Source organism: Triturus cristatus, chromosome 3_2 (assembly GCF_964204655.1).
Source record: "Triturus cristatus chromosome 3_2, aTriCri1.1, whole genome shotgun sequence".
Lineage (NCBI taxonomy): Eukaryota > Metazoa > Chordata > Amphibia > Caudata > Salamandridae > Triturus > Triturus cristatus.
In genome coordinates, this window is record NC_140584.1 from 424072689 (window position 1) to 424091876 (window position 19188).

Genomic DNA, 19188 nt, shown 5'->3' on the forward strand with positions numbered 1-19188 from the left:
AGAAGCATTGGCTACACATAGACAGATCACAGGCCGATCTATTTGGGACTTACTATGGAAGCCAAAACAGGACAGACCTCCGAACGCATACATTAGCACCCCCACATCTACTACATTACGGGTATGGGATGCTCTTACTTGACAGCTGCAGCTCACTACTTTCCCCTCCCCTATGCCCCCATACACTATAATGCGGCTTTCCCCCCGGCACTTCAAGAGGGCCCCTTCGAGGCGTTGCGGGAAGGAGGGTGTCAGTGATATCTCACCTATTTGACAAAGGAGAGCTCTTCATCTTTCAGGAGTGTAAGAAACAATTTGTGTTAACTGACTAGGAGAAATTCCGTTTTTTGCAGCTCAAACACTGGGTCCAGCAACCCCTGGTGTGGCTGACCGCCACCAGGCACTTGTTCCCTATAGAGAAATTTGCCCAATCGGGATCCACCTCTAAGAGATGCATCTCCTTTCTGTATGCTCTCATACAAGCCTTGAGCCCTAGGTCGACTCCGCGACATAAACGATTTTGGGATGACCTTTTGGATACCCCGCTTGGGGGAATAAGTGGGAGCACCTGAGTAGGGATGTAGTGAAGTATAACCGCACGATGTACCTGAGGGAGGCACACTACAAGCTTATATAGATTGGTATCTTTATCCCCAGAAGTTGCACAGGATCTTTCAAAGCAATTCAGACAGGAGCTGTAGGGGCTGCGGCATGCTGGGAGACTTTCGCCACATTTGGTGGGACTGTCCCTCAATACAATTGTTTTGGAAAAAAATCCTATCCCAAATTAAACTTATCCTGGGGTACCCAATCCCTATGTCCATTGAACACACGTTGTTGGGGGTGAGAGACCCAGCCCTGAAACGTCAAGGCGATAGGTCGGTCATGTAGCTTTGTTTGGGGGCTGCTAAAAGGGCAGTAACAGCAACCTGGAAAAAACAAGAGGCACCATCCCTAACTCAATGGCACGCGAGGTTGTGGAAGGCACTGGCGATGGAGCGCATGGCCGACATAGTGGACGACGCCAGAAAAGGCTTTGACTATATATGGTCTCCACTGGTGAGCTACTTGTCAGAGGGGCTTCCTCTGACAGCCTGCGCCCCAAGACTCCGGGCCCTCAATTTATTTCTTAACTAATCACACAGCAAAGCAGATGACGATTTTATTTTTTTAGTTGCACCATGACATCTCAGTTTTATTAGGTTTTATAGACATGTTAAGTTTCCTTTTAAGTTACCCTCATGGGAGGGGGGATTGAATAACATATGCGGACAATGGAGGCAACAAGTTTGGATTGTCATACTCACCAGATGGCTATGCCATAAACCTCGTGAAAAATTGTAACCATCATATGCAATCTGTAACTCTTGGTTTGCGCGATTGTTTGTTGCCTGTGTCCTGCATTTAGTATTAGTCTCAAACGCAAACTTAAATAAACAGATTTTGACATAAAATGATTCCCTGTCAGCGTAATCAAAAATTAGCTGAAAACAAGGAGTGGAAAGCTGCCCCTATCTTCTTGGCACTGATTTTACTGGTTCTGAGGCCAGGGGTCTCACCGGCAGTGCCAGGGCTCGTAAGAAGAAAGCCAGGGGTCTCAGCTGCTGCTGACATCAATTTTTTCCATGCGTATTTGTTATTGCCAGCCTCCTGTATTTGGGGAAACATTGCCTTGGTAAGCCTTTTCAGATTTGTTTTGTACATTTGAGAATTGCAACTAAATATTGAGCAGTTTGTTTGGAAAAAAAAATCTCCATATTTTCCATTTTATCTTCAGACTTCAATGAGATATTGTTGCAGGGTTTCCACCATAATACATATTGAAAAGAAAGAGTATGCAGTTCCTCAGTGAGAAGGGGAGTGTGAGTGCAGAGAAGAGACCGTAAGAAAGAGGAATACCTCTATTCGGAACTAGGGTCCTCACACACCCAGCAAGCTAGGTGTCATGCTTCATCATATGGACCTGCTCCTCGTCGGGCCGGCGCTGCAATGCCCGACGGGCACCCTAAAAAGGGGCTCTTTGGCGGAGATCTTTAGTTCCTGGCCGTATGATGCAGTGTGTGTGAGAGGAACCTAGTGGTGTAGATGTGAGTGCAGGTATGTGGGTTAAAACAAGTTGGAGAGTCCAGAAATATAATTTTATTAAGGGTGGCTCTCCACCTGACTAAAAATGAAAACAGAGTGGCAGCTAGCTGATATTATGATTCAGCTTGGCTAAGCTCCTCTGTGCTGGTCGACATGTTTCTTGCCCGGTGGTCCTATTGATCCGTGGCAATTCCTCAGGACCTATTTAGCTGTCTATGATCTACACAATGTGGTAAGTACAGTTGTTACCTACCACCTGTTATATGGAGAACGGTCTCGCCATATGCCTAGGGGAACCTAAAAAGAAAGGAAAGTTTTTAAGAAAGGCATCCCAGGCAAAGGCAGTGTATAAAGTGAGTACTGTACAGGTCGATCTCACTTAGTGGTGATACCCCCTCGATCAAATGGCACAAGTTAACAAACTTTGTCACCAAGTGTCAACATACCCTATACAGTGGGTAGGAATTCTCCTACAAAAAGTGAAGTTAAGATAAATTGAAAGCAGAAGACTGGAAGTGTCGTGCTTCCTATAAGGAAGTATTTTGAAGTGACTAAAAATATCTTAAAAGTGGAGTCGTGGGACACTCACCTATTGTGGTGCGATACCCTGCTCCTATCCGTGGCCGTGGCGCCACCGGGACACCAAGATTCTGGTGTCCTAGTAAGAAACAAAATAGTACATGGAATAACAACAATAACTCGCCCGACAAGTATCGTCAGCATGTTTAAACTAAATCACCCATGTGCGATCCCGTCACATGAGCTGCTGTGATGCGAATCTTAAACCAAAAGGGATAATCGGATGATAAACTAGCACCACGGAGCAAACTAAAAAAGAAAGAAGAAGCCACAGAAGTCGTAAATGCCAACCCGTTCAAGGTATCAGCCAGTCAGAAATGCGTGACCACCAACTAAAGGTCCCACCTCAAAGTCGCTCGCTCCACGTATTGAGTCTAGGGCACGCCCGGTTTGCCGTAAAAAGGTGATCGGCGAAAACCATGGGTAGCCGTCAGCTCCCACCGAGCATCGAGCAAAGTACGCTAGCGGGCCGATAGATGGGAATCTCTTACGGCATACTGACAACGTGTGGTCACAGAACCTGTAAACAAGAAAGCACTGACAACACCGCGTCTTAATCACATTTTGCTAGTTCAGCGGCGGGAATATGAACCATCAATAAGCATCCCATCAGTTGCGGAAACGCATACAAACCTCTCACCTGACCCATCACTCGCAGCAGGGCGCGTAGTAGTAACGCTGGTACACTTACTTGAAGGTTGTTGCCGGAATGGGCTATCAACCTACCCTCGCGCCACGCGACCCGGGAATACTGATGGTCGGCAAGGTGCCATGACAGATATACCTGTTGGTTAGTCCTGCAGGGGGCGGGCCGAATACCCGGAAGTCTGTTTTGTGAGTGCGTGTAGTCAGAGCCGTGGAGCAGAGTGTCAAATGCAGCGGCCATCTTAGGACGTTATCTATGCTTACTGAAAATATCATATCCCTATGAATAGTGGTGTGGTACTAGCATGGTTACAGCGCGGAAAGAGTTTTACCGCAATAAAGGGTGAGAAATAATGGTAGCCCTGTAGTGGGTAGGCTAAACAGGGGAATTTCTTGTCAGAGGTTGACGTATGATGCCGCTTCTGGGGAGTTGATGGAAGTTATGGCAGCCATCTTGGAGTAGGTGACCCTCATAAGTAAATAACATAAGAGTCTGTATTATCTGTCCATGAGTGTTGCCCATGGAATCTGATCATTTAGGCCTTCTAGGTCTGTCCTCAGACGGTGCACCCATCGCTGTTCAATCTTAAAAAGGGCTCTTTGTGTAATTCTAGGGTGTGCCTCGAGGATTAACCATCTAAGGGAGTCAGGTGTGTGGTTGTTCTCCTTGCAGTGGGTGTAGAGTTTCGTGGTAATTCTCTGGCATCTCACATTACTCTTGTGCTCTGTTATGCGCGTCTTTACTGGTCGCATAGTCATGCCTACATACTTCTGTTCACATGGGCAGGTTATTAAATAAATGCACTGTGTGGTGTTACAATTGGTATGACGCTGTAACCTCCAGGTAAAGGAGTCTGAAAAATCCACCTCTTTGATTACTGCAGTTTGATGGCACACAGCACAGGAACCACAAGGATAGTGTCCTCTCACTGGGGGGAGACCCCAGAGGGTGCTTTGATCATGGTGGATGGTTTGTCTAGGTCTCGTATTAATAAGGATATCCTTCAGATTTTGGGTGCGTTTGAAGGCAAAGCGGGGGGGCGGGAAAGTGAGGTCACCCGCAGTGAGAATACCCCAGTGCTTCTTAATTATACCCTTGATGGCAGTAGAATTAGGGGTAAAGGATGTAACACAGGTCAAAGTCTCTGGCCTTTCCTTACTATTTGGTTGTAGTAGGATTTCTCGTGGATTGTTACGGGCCCTCTTCAGTGAGTTTTTTATCTGGCGCTCAGGGTAGCCTCTTTGTCTAAGGTTAGAGCTCAACTGGTCAGCTTCAGTTAGGTAGTCGTTGGTGGTAGTACAGTTCCTCCTGAGACGGAGGAATTGCCCAAAGGGTAAATTGTCCTTAAGGGCCTTTGGATGATGGCTACTGTATAGGAGCAGACTATTCCTGTCAGTGGGCTTTTTGTAAAGCGTGGTGCTCAGGCCTGTGCCCCCTAGTGTGACCATGAGGTCCAGGAAAGGTACATTGGAGTCAGAGATAGTGTGCGTGAATTTCAGGAATGGATTCTGGGCATTAATCCAGTCGCAGAATGCTAGGCATGTCTGTTGGTCCCCCTTCCAGAAGATTAAAATGTCATCGATGAAGCGCCTCCACAGGGTTAGATTGTTGATGTAAGGATTGTTGGGGTGCCTGATGACTTCCTCCTCAAAGGTGGCCATGTAGATACAGGCCACACTAGGGGCGAAGGTACTACCCATCGATGTGCCCTGCGATTGGTGGAACAACTGTTTATTATACTCGAAATAATTTTCAGTTAGGGCCAATGTGGCGCACTCCATCACAAAGGAGATGGGGGTAGGTGATGTCCATTCCTCTTTCATAAGGGCACTTTCGATTGCCACCAAGGTGGCACGTTGGGGGATATTGGTGTATAATGCCTCCACATCCAACGTAACCAGTAGGTCAATATTGTTTGTGTCGTGTGTCTCCTCTATGACTTGCAAGATATCCGTGGTATCACGGATATAGGAGGGAGTTTTTTTGACCAAGGGTTATAAAAAATGATCAACAAACCTCGAGAGAGGTTCCAGGAGTGATTATCCCTTTTGGTTTAAGATTCGCATCACAGCAGCTCATGTGACGGGATCGCACATGGGTGATTTAGTTTAAACATGCTGACGATACTTGTCGGGCGAGTTATTGTTGCCATTCCATGTACTATTTTGTTTCTTACTAGGACACCAGAATCTTGGTGTCCCGGTGGCGCCACGGCCACGGATAGGAGCAGGGTATCACACCACAATAGGTGAGTGTCCCACGACTCCACTTTTAAGATATTTTTAGTCACTTCATAATACTTCCTTATAGGAAGCACGACACTTCCAGTCTTCTGCTTTCAATTTATCTTAACTTCACTTTTTGGGTATGTTGACACTTGGTGACAAAGTTTGTTAACTTGTGCCATTTGATCGAGGGGGTATCACCACTATGTGAGATCGACCTGTACAGTACTCACTTTATACACTGCCTTTGCCTGGGATGCCTTTCTTAAAAACTTTCCTTTCTTTTTAGGTTCCCCTAGGCATATGGCGAGACCGTTCTCCATATAACAGGTGGTAGGTAACAACTGTACTTACCACATTGTGTAGATCATAGACAGCTAAATAGGTCCTGAGGAATTGCCACGGATCAATAGGACCACCGGGCAAGAAACATGTCGACCAGCACAGAGGAGCTTAGCCAAGCTGAATCATAATATCAGCTAGCTGCCACTCTGTTTTCATTTTTAGTCAGGTGGAGAGCCACCCTTAATAAAATTATATTTCTGGACTCTCCAACTTGTTTTAACCCACATACCTGCACTCACATCTACACCACTAGGTTCCTCTCACACACACTGCATCATACGGCCAGGAACTAAAGATCTCCGCCAAAGAGCCCCTTTTTAGGGTGCCCGTCGGGCATTGCAGCGCCGGCCCGACGAGGAGCAGGTCCATATGATGAAGCATGACACCTAGCTTGCTGGGTGTGTGAGGACCCTAGTTCCGAATAGAGGTATTCCTCTTTCTTACGGTCTCTTCTCTGCACTCACACTCCCCTTCTCACTGAGGAACTGCATACTCTTTCTTTTCAATATGACTAATTGGGCATGTATGCTGGACCTTCTTAAATAAAAGCCCATCAGTCCCTCCTTTGTTAACACACCATAATACATAGCCATAAATGTGCCAAAAAATCAACATATAATTTTCAAAGAGACCAAAGAGGTAGATGTACTTCAACAAATCACCAGGGACAGAACTAAGCACGTAAAGGAGGGTGTTAGACCTGACATCCTTGGCGTGGGTTTTTCCCCTATCTTTTGCCTCTGCTACATGGATTTTTTGATGCTGTGCTGGATTTCGTTTTGCTGGTTTAGATGCTTTGGACACTCTGCCACTGCTAATCAGTGCCAGAGTGTAAGTGCTCCCTGTGTAAAATATCGTATCGATTGGATATACCTGATTGGCATATCTGTATCACCATGAAGTCCCTAGTAAAGTGCACTGTGTGTGCCAGGGCTGGTGATGACGGATGCTACTAGTGGGTCTGCAGCGCTGATTGCGCCACCCACCTGTGTAGCCCTAAAACAGTGTCTCAGGCCTGCCGCCGCAGGCCTGCCTGCAGTCCCCGGACTGCCATGTCCCCCTGGCCAGTGTCCACACTGGCCGGGCCTAACCCTTCCCTTTTCATACACGTCAGTCATCCCTATGGAAGGCCCAAGGTACCCCCCTGGGCAGGGTGCAGTGTATGTAGAAGGTAGAGCATGTACTAGTGCAGGTAACATGTTCTGGTAGTGAACACCGGCCATTTTGTGTGTTCACTACTGCAAGGCTATCTTGTTCCATAGGCTAACATGAGGGAGGCGGGTGCCAATGGCTATCCGCCTATCTTCTCATACGAACAAGATAAGACATGAGTGTTTGATATCCCTGAGCTCAGCATTTAATAACACATCTTTTAGGAGAGATTGTTTTTAAAACCTGAGTTGGAGAACAGTACTTTTTAGAGAGTAGCTGTTCTCTTGTCTGACCCTTCTGTGTGCCTGGGCGCGCTTGTGGATTGACTGTCTGGTTCGAGAGTGACAGGGGCTGGGGATCCCCCGGGAGGTTGGCTGAGTCAGCCCTCTGCTGAATGGCGACAATCGCAAGGAGAGTGGAGGGAGGAGATAGCACCTGGGATTGAATAGGGCTGTGCCTGCCTGCCACTCTGCTGGCTCCACCTCCTGCTGGGCGGCTGACGACCTTGCCCCTCGCTCTGAAAAGAATGTAGGAGCCAGGAAAACAAAGTGCTCCAGCAACACCCAGAACTGGATCAGACCGGGCTCAGGACCCACTTGCACAAAGACTTCAAAGACTTCTAGGGGTATAAGTACAAGACCCCTGACAACAGATTTTTAGATTCGACCATCGAGAGGAACCTCTGCTGAAAGACGGACCGCTGAAGAACTAAAGGAAGATTGCCGTGCTGTGTGCTCTAAAGGCTGACCTGTTCTGGCGTACAACTGAAGCTAAGGAGAAGAAGGGGTCCTGCTGTGTGCTGACCCTATCCACTTGACCAAACAAGACTTTGCTGTGTGCTGTGTCTTCAACTGAATCTCCAAGGGCCTGAGAAGAGCTGGCCTCCTGTTTCGCAACCCAGGGATAGAAAGGTTGCCAAGAACTCAAGATTCTGCTGTGTCCCACCTGCGCTGCTGTGTGCCGCAGGGACCGTGGACTGTTCTACCAAGCTTCTCAACATCTGCCTGTGAGGTGGGCTGGCTGCTCTCTGTCTTGCTAGAGAGTACCACACCGAGCCGGGCCCGACACCGGTTGCCGCATCAAGAAGATCGACGTGCTCATCGGCACGTGCCTTGCCGCGACCCGGAGGCCTGACGCAGATCGAGAGTCGTATTTCCCTGCTCTACGAAGCCGCGCTGTGAGTGGCTGACTCCGGTGACGTCGACATCGTCACTGGGGGCTCGTCGAGGGAGTTGTGGAACCCTTGCACCGAACAGCCCGAGGAGCGCTTGTATAACGAGCGCAGTGACACCGCCGGAGCAACGTAGCTGCCTAAAACATCGAGAGCCTACAAACTGATTCATTCTCAGTGAGTATCGAATCACTCAAGAGACTAGAGACTATCGTCTGACGGTCCCGACCAACTAAGAAAGCGACTATTGTGTAAACCTGTGATGCTTGATTTCAACTGCGGAAACTAGATAAAGATATATTATTTTTGATATAACTCACCGATGTGGTCTAAGTTTGTGGTGTGCGGAGGAGGGGTCATTGTGGTGTCTACGTGCAAATACCTTACACATTGCCTTGGGGATAAGCCTGTCTGCTCGAGCCAAGCTACCTAGAGGGTGAGCAGGGGTTATCTACCGTGTGTGTCCCTGTACCCTGACTAGAAGCAAGGGTCCCTATTTGGTCTAAGGTGAATACCTCTGCCAACTAGAGACCCCCAGATCTAACATTGGTGGTCAGCGGTGCGGATTAGAACCAGTATTTGCACTTGACCTGCAGTGATTCTTCGGACATCACTAATCTAGTAAGCAGTTGCATCGCACGAAGTTTTTGCGAAGACTATTCTTGGAGGATCGACGAAACATCATGTCTCTGAACGGAGTAGGCGAGGAGCTGGAGTTGCAATTCGAGGTGAAAAAGTTGCTCGAGTATAAGAAGGAGCAACTAAAGCAATTCTGCAAGCAGCTTGGATGCCCAGCGAAGGGCAGCGCCAACAAGACGGAGCTACAGAAAGCTCTAAGGGCCTGGTGGGAGGCCAAGAATGGCGCAACCGAGGAAACTACGGAAGGGGATGGCACACCGGAGCACGGATTTGGATCCGATGATCTGCCAGTGAATAGGCCAGCGTCTAGGGCTGGCAGCGCCCATTCCAGTAGGAGCCTCTCTCCAGAGGAGCTGGAGGAAAACCAAAGGGTCAGAGCCCATGAGATTGAACTTTTTAAGCTCAAAGCTCAAGCGGAAGAGAGGAAACTGCGCCTTGACAGTGAGAAAGAGGCGGAGGAGAGGAGGAATGCTCTTGCGTTAGAAGAGAAGAAACTCCAGTTGGCTCATGAGTTGAGCATGAGGGAGCTGGACATTAAAGCCAAACAGGTGGCGTCCAGTCCGAATGGTGGCAGCGCACAACCAGTACAGGCGGGTAAAGTATACATACCGAAAGATTTGGTGCAGAATTATCAGAGGGGTGAGGATATCTATGCATGGTTTAGATCCTATGAGCTTGCCTTGAAGATGAATGAAGTGCCTGAGAAAAGTTGGGGAGCGGGTTTGTGGAAGCATTTTGAGGCCTCTGGGAGGGATGTCTTAGCACCCTTAGAAGCAGCAGGGACCTTGACCTACCCCACAATGAAGGAGGCCTTATGCCTCAGGTATGGGCTCACACCAGAACAGTACCGACAGAAGTTTAGGAACTTCAAGAAACTTGATTCGAGTACGTGGGTGGAGTGTGTGAGTATGTACACGCGTGCACTGGAAGGTTGGATAAAGGGCAGCAAAGTTACTGATTATGTGGGGTTGTGTCACTTGATTAGTTGGGAGCACTTGAGTAGTCTATGTGTTCCAGAGCTGCGCCAGCATCTTTTAGACAGCAAGTTAACTGATCCCAGCGAGCTTGCTAAAGAGGCAGACCGCTGGACTAGCACCAGGGTCAACAAAGGGGTGGTAAGTATGCCAGCCAAGGGTGGACAGGGTCCCCAGCAGAAAGGTGGGGAGGACAAGGGTAACAGTAAGGAGTTCTCTAAAGGGCCCCAAAACAGTTCCCAGAAGAAGGAGTCCCAAGCCCCCAAGCCGAAGAGGTCTTGGCCCCCTAAGGGCAACAGACCACCGCCTACTTGCTATGCTTGTAGGGAAGTGGGGCACATCGCCCCTAAATGTCCCAATAAACCCCCAGCACCAGCTGCTGCTCCAGTCCCAGGGTTAGCTAGTGTAGCTTTGGGAGGGGATTTGATTTCCAGTGGGGAAGCGGGATTAGCTATGATGACCCTTGTCTCTTTAGGAGACCAAGAGATGGTCCAGGATACCTTGATACCCGCTAACACTAAGAAATACGGGCAAAAGGTGACCATCAATGGGAGGGAGATAGAGGCTCTGAGAGACACCGGGGCTAGTGTGACATCTGTCAGGTGTCAGTGGGTGTCTGAAGAGCAAGTAATTCCCAATGTGCTCCGCCCAGTAGTGGCAGCTGACACTTCAGTTTGCCTCTGCAAGATGGCGCGTGTTCCCTTTACATGGGGGGGAGTCTCTGGTACCTTGGAAGTCTGTGTCAGTGATGCCTTGCCGGTAGATTGTCTGTTGGGTAACGACCTGGAGAGTTCTCCATGGAAGGACGTAGAGCACAGAACTCACTTGGAGATGTTAGGACTGCCAGCGTGGATCTGTGTATCCACACGTGCCATGACAGCCAGTAAGGGTGGATTGGTAGAACTGGAGCCTGGAACGATGGCCCAGGAACCTGCCAGGAGGGGAAGGGGCAGAGGGCGCGGGAAACCGGCCCCCACTGTTCCCACGGTCCAGGAGGAAGCGGAACCTGAGGGGGATGCCCTGGAACCTACAGGGGAGCAGGTGGCCGAACTGGGGGAGTTGCCTGAGCTGACCCATTGGCAGCAAGAGGGTGGCCCCTCCAGGGAGGAATTCTGCCAGGCTCAGAAGGAGTGCCCTTCTCTCATTGGTGTGCGGCAGCAGGCTGCAGACCAGGCAGCAGGCCTAGGGTCCAAGGAACATTTGATTTACTGGGAAGATGACTTACTGTATAGTGAGCCTAAGTTCGCTGAGCCCGGTGCAGCCCGTGTGCTGGTGGTACCCGAGCGCTTCAGGAACTTCTTACTGGGTCTGGCTCACGACGTGCCTCTCGCAGGACATCTGGGGCAAGACAAGACCTATCACAGGCTTGTCACCCACTTCTACTGGCCCCGGATGAAGAAGCACGTCGGTACCTTTTGTAAGTCATGCCAAACCTGTCAAGCCAGTGGCAAGAGCGGAGGGAAGTGCGTGGCGCCCCTCCAGCCGTTTCCTGTAGTGAGCACCCCTTTCGAGCGGGTGGGCATTGATATCGTAGGGCCCCTGGATCCCAAGACCGCCTTAGGCAACAGGTTTATCCTGGTCTTGGTGGATCACGCCACTCGGTACCCGGAAGCAGTCCCTCTCAGGACAATCACAGCACCCGTGGTGGGCCGTGCATTGATGGGGATCTTTTCCCGTGTAGGGTTCCCTCGAGAGGTGGTCTCCGACCGGGGTACCAACTTCATCTCTAGGTATATGAAGTCTCTGTGGGAGGAGTGTGGAGTAACGTATAAGTTCACCACTCCTTACCACCCTCAAGGAAATGGGTTGGTTGAAAGGTTCAACCGCACCCTGAAAGGTATGATTATGGGCCTAGCGGAGCCCATGAGACGGAAGTGGGACGTCTTGTTACCATGCCTGTTGTTTGCCTACAGGGAGGTGCCTCAGAAGTCCTTAGGGTTCAGCCCCTTTGAACTGCTGTATGGCCACCCTGTGAGAGGACCTCTCACACTGGTGAAGGAGGGGTGGGAGAAATCCCGTGGGAAAACCCCCCAGGATGTGTTCAGCTATGTGCTGGCCATCCGCAACCAAACGCAGCGCTTCAGGAAGCTCGCTCAGGAGAACCTAGAAGCCAGCCAGGAGGAGATGAAAAGATGGTACGACCAGAATACCACTCTGGTAGAATTTCATCCCGGGCAGAAAGTGTGGGTGATGGCGCCGGTGGAGCCTTGTGCGCTCCGCGACAAATGGACCGGGCCATATGAGGTGGTAGAGCGCAAGAGTGAGGTGACCTACCTGATCAACATGAAGACTCCTAGGCAGCCCCTTAGAGTCTTGCATGTGAACCGCCTCAAACCCCACTTCGAGAGGTCTGAAGTGACGATGCTCATGGCTACAGATGACGGTGGGGAAGAGGATAGTGATCCACTCCCTGACCTCCTGGCAGCGAAGGAGCAAGACGGGTCAGTAGATGGTGTGGTCCTCTCGCCCACACTGACCCCGGAGCAGCAGAGCGACTGTCGCCAGGTGTTGGGTCAGTTTGCCTCCCTGTTCTCCCTGACACCAGGTGTCACCAATTGGTGCGTCCATGATGTGGACACTGGAGATAGCCTGCCTGTGAAACAGAAGTTTTACAGAGTAGCTGACAAGGTCAGGGCCAGCATCAAGGAAGAAGTTTCCAAGATGTTGGCGTTAGGGGTAATTGAGCCCTCTAGCAGTCCCTGGGCTAGCCCAGTGGTCCTCGTTCCAAAGAAATCTGCTACACCCGGTGGCCCGTCAGAACTTCGGTTTTGCGTGGACTACCGCGGGCTCAATGCGGTCACCAAGACTGACGCGCACCCCATCCCCAGAGCTGATGAGCTCGTGGATCGGTTAGGAGCTGCCCGGTACCTCAGCACCTTCGATTTGACTTCGGGGTACTGGCAGATTGCCTTAACTGACGGGGCAAAGGAGAGGTCGGCATTTTCAACACCAGAGGGGCACTTCCAGTTTCGAGTCATGCCCTTTGGATTGAAGAATGCCCCTGCCACCTTCCAGAGACTGGTCAACCGGGTACTGACCGGGCTGGAGCAATTCAGCGCCGCATACCTGGATGACATTGCTGTGTTCAGCTCCACTTGGGACGAACACTTGCAACACCTCTGTGAAGTGTTGAGGGCGCTGCAGAAGGCAGGCCTCACTATCAAGGCTAGTAAGTGCCAGATAGGGCAGGGATCAGTGGTGTATTTGGGACACCAGGTGGGGAGCGGCCAGGTGGCGCCCCTACAGGCGAAGATCGATACCATTCTGGCTTGGGAACCCCCCAAGACGCAGACAGAGGTGAGAGCCTTCCTAGGACTCACCGGGTATTACAGACGGTTCATCAAGGGATACGGCACCATTGTTGCCCCCTTGACGGAACTAACCTCAAGGAATCAGCCCAGGAAAGTGAATTGGACCGAGGCCTGTCAAACTGCTTTTGATGCCCTGAAAACTGCAATGTGCACAGCACCGGTGCTTAAGGCGCCTGACTTTTCGAGTGAGTTCGTAGTGCAGACAGACGCTTCAGAGCAAGGCGTGGGAGCAGTACTCTCACAGATGGACGACGAGGGCGGGGACCAACCCGTAGCTTTCATTAGTAGGAGGCTACTTCCCAGGGAACAGAGGTGGAGCGCTATTGAAAGGGAAGCATTTGCTGTGGTCTGGGCCCTGAAGAAGCTGAGGCCCTACCTGTTTGGGACTCACTTCAGTGTTCAGACCGACCACAGGCCCCTCAGATGGCTAATGCAGATGAGGGGTGAGAATCCAAAACTGTTGAGGTGGTCCATCTCCCTACAGGGAATGGACTTTACGGTGGAACACCGTCCCGGTACAGAGCACGCCAATGCTGATGGCCTGTCCAGGTTTTTCCGCCTTAGCGATGAGAACTCCCAAGAGGGTGGGTAGTTCTCCCCGCTTTCAGCTGGAGGGGACACGTGTTAGACCTGACATCCTTGGCGTGGGTTTTTCCCCTATCTTTTGCCTCTGCTACATGGATTTTTTGATGCTGTGCTGGATTTCGTTTTGCTGGTTTAGATGCTTTGGACACTCTGCCACTGCTAATCAGTGCCAGAGTGTAAGTGCTCCCTGTGTAAAATATCGTATCAATTGGATATACCTGATTGGCATATCTGTATCACCATGAAGTCCCTAGTAAAGTGCACTGTGTGTGCCAGGGCTGGTGATGACGGATGCTACTAGTGGGTCTGCAGCGCTGATTGCGCCACCCACCTGTGTAGCCCTAAAACAGTGTCTCAGGCCTGCCGCCGCAGGCCTGCCTGCAGTCCCCGGACTGCCATGTCCCCCTGGCCAGTGTCCACACTGGCCGGGCCTAACCCTTCCCTTTTCATACACGTCAGTCATCCCTATGGAAGGCCCAAGGTACCCCCCTGGGCAGGGTGCAGTGTATGTAGAAGGTAGAGCATGTACTAGTGCAGGTAACATGTTCTGGTAGTGAACACCGGCCATTTTGTGTGTTCACTACTGCAAGGCTATCTTGTTCCATAGGCTAACATGAGGGAGGCGGGTGCCAATGGCTATCCGCCTATCTTCTCATACGAACAAGATAAGACATGAGTGTTTGATATCCCTGAGCTCAGCATTTAATAACACATCTTTTAGGAGAGATTGTTTTTAAAACCTGAGTTGGAGAACAGTACTTTTTAGAGAGTAGCTGTTCTCTTGTCTGACCCTTCTGTGTGCCTGGGCGCGCTTGTGGATTGACTGTCTGGTTCGAGAGTGACAGGGGCTGGGGATCCCCCGGGAGGTTGGCTGAGTCAGCCCTCTGCTGAATGGCGACAATCGCAAGGAGAGTGGAGGGAGGAGATAGCACCTGGGATTGAATAGGGCTGTGCCTGCCTGCCACTCTGCTGGCTCCACCTCCTGCTGGGCGGCTGACGACCTTGCCCCTCGCTCTGAAAAGAATGTAGGAGCCAGGAAAACAAAGTGCTCCAGCAACACCCAGAACTGGATCAGACCGGGCTCAGGACCCACTTGCACAAAGACTTCAAAGACTTCTAGGGGTATAAGTACAAGACCCCTGACAACAGATTTTTAGATTCGACCATCGAGAGGAACCTCTGCTGAAAGACGGACCGCTGAAGAACTAAAGGAAGATTGCCGTGCTGTGTGCTCTAAAGGCTGACCTGTTCTGGCGTACAACTGAAGCTAAGGAGAAGAAGGGGTCCTGCTGTGTGCTGACCCTATCCACTTGACCAAACAAGACTTTGCTGTGTGCTGTGTCTTCAACTGAATCTCCAAGGGCCTGAGAAGAGCTGGCCTCCTGTTTCGCAACCCAGGGATAGAAAGGTTGCCAAGAACTCAAGATTCTGCTGTGTCCCACCTGCGCTGCTGTGTGCCGCAGGGACCGTGGACTGTTCTACCAAGCTTCTCAACATCTGCCTGTGAGGTGGGCTGGCTGCTCTCTGTCTTGCTAGAGAGTACCACACCGAGCCGGGCCCGACACCGGTTGCCGCATCAAGAAGATCGACGTGCTCATCGGCACGTGCCTTGCCGCGACCCGGAGGCCTGACGCAGATCGAGAGTCGTATTTCCCTGCTCTACGAAGCCGCGCTGTGAGTGGCTGACTCCGGTGACGTCGACATCGTCACTGGGGGCTCGTCGAGGGAGTTGTGGAACCCTTGCACCGAACAGCCCGAGGAGCGCTTGTATAACGAGCGCAGTGACACCGCCGGAGCAACGTAGCTGCCTAAAACATCGAGAGCCTACAAACTGATTCATTCTCAGTGAGTATCGAATCACTCAAGAGACTAGAGACTATCGTCTGACGGTCCCGACCAACTAAGAAAGCGACTATTGTGTAAACCTGTGATGCTTGATTTCAACTGCGGAAACTAGATAAAGATATATTATTTTTGATATAACTCACCGATGTGGTCTAAGTTTGTGGTGTGCGGAGGAGGGGTCATTGTGGTGTCTACGTGCAAATACCTTACACATTGCCTTGGGGATAAGCCTGTCTGCTCGAGCCAAGCTACCTAGAGGGTGAGCAGGGGTTATCTACCGTGTGTGTCCCTGTACCCTGACTAGAAGCAAGGGTCCCTATTTGGTCTAAGGTGAATACCTCTGCCAACTAGAGACCCCCAGATCTAACAGAGGGGCATTTACACAAATGCACCAATAACAAGCGAGCATTTCTGAATGCCACAGATAGTAGCCAATGGCAATCGGTGGGTTTGCCAAACCCCACAGAAGAGATATAAGAGGTCAATCGAAGCTCAACCTAACTAGGGGGTCTCTCAAAGGGGTGTGGTCGATGTAATTAAGGGTGTAGCTTAATAAATACCCAAGGTAAAATCAGTGCTTAGCTTAGTGTGCAGTCCGACTGGTATTTTGCTGCTTTTGTCATTGCATACAGATATACAAAACAACAAGTAACATGACACCCAGAGGAAGTCAGGACTATTGGATTTACCAATGGTTGTTAGTTGTGTAAGATAAATAAGCAACAACTGTGGCTTCGTTGTATAGAATTTCGAAAATGCTTCAGTCCTGAAATGATGGGACTGTGAAAGAACTATAAAGAGTCTTTGAAGTCACTGCAAAGGCAGTGAATGGTAGTACTGCTGCAGAGTAAGGATGAAGAACCCCATAGGGACCCCTCTTAGCCAGTGGTTAATTTGTATAAAAAAAAGTGCTGGGTCTCTCCTCAGGAGGCAGCGCTAGCAGGAGAAATGTGCTGGGGCAACCTGCCTTCTGACGAGAGCCCCAGCACTAATTTTTATGGAGAGGACTTGGCCTAATGGCTACAGCTGCTGATTTCAGAGCTGGGGAACCGGGTTCAAGTCTCTGCGTGGCTCAACATCCTGTGATCCTGCCTTCCAAAAGAGTGTGTCCTTAACTGGTGCTATAAGCACCGGTGCGGAGGATTAGGTGCCGGTGCTGAGCACCGGAAAGCACCTGCTCAAATTAAGCACTGCTCTTAGAACCTGCTTTATAGAACTGCCAGTGCAGGGCACCGGCAGGACCCGGCCCACTTAAAGCCCTATAGTGTACAACAATTGTACCCAAACAACATGTATTGGTGATCTGCCAAAATTTGTGACCCACAAGAGAGTCTTTTACTTGACTTGCTCATATTGGTTCTCTACCAGGCACTTGAGAGTTCACTTTGTCATTTTTCCACATGACAAAACACATTGTTGACGAGCCCAGCACCTTTCCACCTGACAGTTCTCACTGGTAACACGGCGGCACATTTCTTCTCGCCAGCAGGAATTGGTGGCAAGTCTGACACTTTACTTGGAAGCTCACATTGTTGGCTGGCACCTTTCTACCCTACAGCACACATTGATAACCTGCCCAGCACCTATCTCCGAGACAGCTCACATGGTGACTTGACCAGCACTATTGTTCCCATCAGCTTGCAGCGTCGCACCTATTCGGAAGCACAAGCGGGCTGTCAGCCTGGCACCTTTTTATCCGACAGCGCGCGGTGGCTATTGATGCACTGCGGTTCTGCTTCTCACACACCTTGCCAGGCCCGAAAATTAAGCAAAGCGAGATGGGTGCAGGCCATGATGACACACACATAGGTGTCGAACAAAGGGCTCCGGCGAAGCAGAACTCGGTGTGCCTGTCTGCAGTCCCACCCTGCCAAGGTGAGGCCAGATTTCGATTTTCTCTTCCTTAGGCTGCGCCCACGCCCTTTATATCTGGTGGTGCAAATGACTTGTCTCGACATGATGCGGTGGGAGGAGGGCGTGTGTGCTGTCAGTCATCATCCAAACTGAAAACAACTGCTGAGTGAGACACACACGTACAGATCCTGCCCGGGGGGCACGCGGGTCAGAGGGTGTCAGGAGCAGGCCCATCTCTGGGGCCGCACTCAAGGAAAGTCTCAAGAATCCAAGACAGCAAATTCGTAACTCGTATAACTGGATGAAGGGTCAAGGTGCCAGCATCACATTGGACCTGAGAAAATATGAGCATCATATGTGTGCGGGACATTCCATTTCCATATATATGTATATATATCTTAATACCGCGTTTCAACGTTATGTTATATTAAGTGCATTTTAGACCATATTTGCAGTTAATTGATCGAGGTGCGTTTTGCGTTACTGGTCCCTCGAGGGCTATTGAAATTGCATTCGTTAGTGTTTCCTATTGTTTAGATGTAAGTTATTTTTTTACCGGTATATAAGAGTAATTCTGTTTGCGGCAGATGAGGGAGCTGACGCAAAGGGAGTTAAAGTGCTCTGCCCAGGATCACACCAGGGGCCATATTATACAAGTGCCCCGGGAGTGCAACGGGCATTTGCTCCCACTTTGTGAACCCCATGGGGTCCTTTGGAATTAAAGAAGGGTCCGCAGATGCTTGTGCAGCCCCTTCTGTAATACCAATAGTGCTGGCACACATAAAGCGGCAGAGTGTGCCACCTAGAAGGTGGTGCACTATCAGTGCGGCCCCTTATTGCAGCCCTATACGGAGAAGGGGGGCCCCATTGACCCCACTGGGGCTGTATTATAGATGTGCCCTGGGGCGCAATGAGCGTTTGATCCCGCATTGCATGCCCCCGCAGCACTTTGGTATTTCAGAAGCAGCTGCAGATGCTTGTGCATCCCTTTCTGTAATACTGAAAACGCAGGCGCACATACAGCACCAGTGCTTACTCAAGAGGGCGTTCCCTCATGTGCATGGGGGCGTGGTCCAATGCAAATGAGGGAATCACTTTGCCTCTGAGCCCGCGCCATATTACAGATGTGGCCGCAGAGGCAAAGGAGCTCTCATGAGGCGCACTGTAAGTGCACCCCCCGATTGCAGCCCTCTGGAGGGGTGAAAGGGGGCCCCATGGACCTCTCAGATATCCCCTTGCAGGCAGGTGCAGTCTCTCACTGCACCCATCTGCTCTATTTTTCATGTGAATTTGCAGCCCTGGGGCAGCGCCAGTTTGTGGCTGCCTTGCGGGCAGTGCATTCACCCTAATACAGTGCATTTTCCTTGTTTGCGCTGGCGCACCTTTTAAAAAGAGCACCCGGCGCAATCAAGGAAAATGCAACATATGTTTAATACGGCCACTGACATCCCTTTTCAGGTGGGTGCAGTCACTCTCTGCACCCGCCAGCAAGGGGATATCTATTCCCCCTTCAAAGTGCAGGTGGGTTGCCACCTGCACTTTGAAAACATGGAGCGATTCCACATAATTACGGCTCATTTTCCTTCATTGTGCCGGGCACACCTTTTAAAAGGTGCACTCGGTGCAATGAAGGAAAATGTGTCTCATGTATAATACGGCCCTAGTTATTTAAGCAAAGAAACTAAGGGTAGAGTTTCCCCGATTTTTGTAAAATAGTCTTAATTCACTGTAGACTTGCTGCTCCATGGGGTATCATTATTTGGACCCTTCTCTACCC